Source organism: Tetrao urogallus (genome assembly GCF_951394365.1).
Source record: "Tetrao urogallus genome assembly, chromosome: 16".
Lineage (NCBI taxonomy): Eukaryota > Metazoa > Chordata > Aves > Galliformes > Phasianidae > Tetrao > Tetrao urogallus.
In genome coordinates, this window is record NC_136829.1 from 3,152,063 (window position 1) to 3,154,064 (window position 2,002).

Here is a 2,002-nt window from a genome sequence, read left to right on the forward strand (position 1 = left end):
TGGTCAGAGTGTGAGTGCGTGTGCGTGCTCTTAATTCCTGAGAGCCCTTGCTCCAGTCACCTCTTTATCATCTACTTTTGGATCATTTGGTACTAAATCTGTTCAGCTGTCTGTGTTAGGAGAGATCCTCTGCTCCTGCTCTCTTTCCTGCAGATCCTCCCCACCTGAAGGCATTTCACAGTGCTGCGGAGCACAGAGACATTTCAGTGGTGGAATTGCAGCAGGCGTTGGCTTTTTCATGGAGCACTAGCATTAAAATCTACTAATTTTTTTAAACTTGGGGCTTGTCCCTTCTTGGGTAACTAATCTGGTTTTAAAGTCCTTTTCAGGACCATTGCTCTTGATGCTAACCTGCAATGGGTGGAAGTCTTACATCAGTTTCTGCTTCAGGTCCTTAATATCAACACACACATAAATCTTAAGTGCAATATTGAGCGGAGACCTCAGTTTTTCCTGGATCTGTTTTAATCAGAACGTGTTAAAGGCTGGGAATGAAAGTAACTTTGCAGGATCTGAAGGGAAAGGGGGGGAAAGCAGGTTTTGGCAGTCACAGTTCATGATTGCCAGGCCTGTGCACACTCTGCCAGCTCCCCAATGTTCACTGTGTTGCTCCAAGGACATCACAGTCGCAGGAGTAAATAGAGCCTGAAATCCTGCACCACTGCACTGAATTCAAAGCATTGCATCTTGCAGCTCCAGCTCAAAGGACACAGTTTTCTGAAAAATGCATCTGAGTTTTTAAAGAAATGTTTTAACTTTCATGAGACAGTTTGCTGTTGGCTCTCTGGGGCCCAGGGTTGAGGAGGGCCCTGAGCTGTGTGTTTTGTCTCTATCCCTTGGCAGCAGAATGAAGCCCCCTCTGCGGGGTCCCTGTGCTGGGACCTGGCTGAGAGGCAGAGACTTCCAGCCCCACGTTCAGGAGTTGCTCTCTGAAGTCACCCCTTGCTTATCTCCCACTTCTGTGTCCTGCTCCAACCAGCAGGCAGCGCTTTGCTTGCAGGGTGGGCAGAGCTGCTGAGCTTAGGCTGGGGCATTCAGTCTCTGCTCAGGGTGAGCCCTGGGGAGGCCGTGCCCAGCTCCAGTGTGCTGCTGCTGTGGCAGCTGCCCCTCTGCTCTCTGTCAGCTCACCCTCACCCTGTGTCCCCCCCCCCCCCCCCCCCAGCTGATTTCTTTCTCATCTGTACTTTTTTGTTCTTGGCTATTTGTGTTTTTGGTGTATCTTTGCTTCTTCTTAACTGTAATAGATGTACACTTAAAATAAATGCTTCAAATTAAAAGGCTTTTAAGTTAAGGGATGCCTTTTCCATAGTCTAGTTAATTGGTGTATCCAACGATTGCTGCTATAAACCTGCAAAGTCTCATTTACATCTCTGTATTTATGTAATGAGCAGGGAGGGGCCAGGCTCTGTCTGTCCTTGGCTGCGCTCCCAGCTGGTGAATCTTCCTCCTCGTGGGGGAGGGTGGCCATTTCCACTCTGCCCTGCTTTTTTTTGGGCATTGCCTGCTGCAGGCAGCTTGGCTCTGCATCCGCCTTTAGGCTGAGCTGGCTGCAGAGGCCCAGGCTGGAAGCCTCTGGCAACAGCAGGTGCTGGACTGTAGGGGCCAGTTCTGCTTGCAGGGGGCCCGGAGCCCAGCACAGGTGGGGCTGCTCACTTCTCTGCCAGCCCCCCCAGGCAGTGCTCCTCACTGGGACCAGGCAGAGGCTGCGGTGGGTGTAAGGATGGGGACGGAGCTGGGAGCCTGCTCACTAACACATCTGGGAGCCTGAACTTCCCCACGGAGAGCTGAGGTGTGTGCTGCCCAGGTGAATGCCAATTTACTAACTGCAAATAAACATATTAAATGGAAACTATTAAAGAAATCTATTTTAAAGAAACTACTGGAGATGTCTTTTCTTTCGTAGTCCCTTTGCCAAAGCCCTGGTCGACCTCTCTGTGCTGCGCAGGACCGTGCTTACGAGGGTGTGAGGAGGTCTGTTCTGCACTCCACTCTCCCCCGTCCC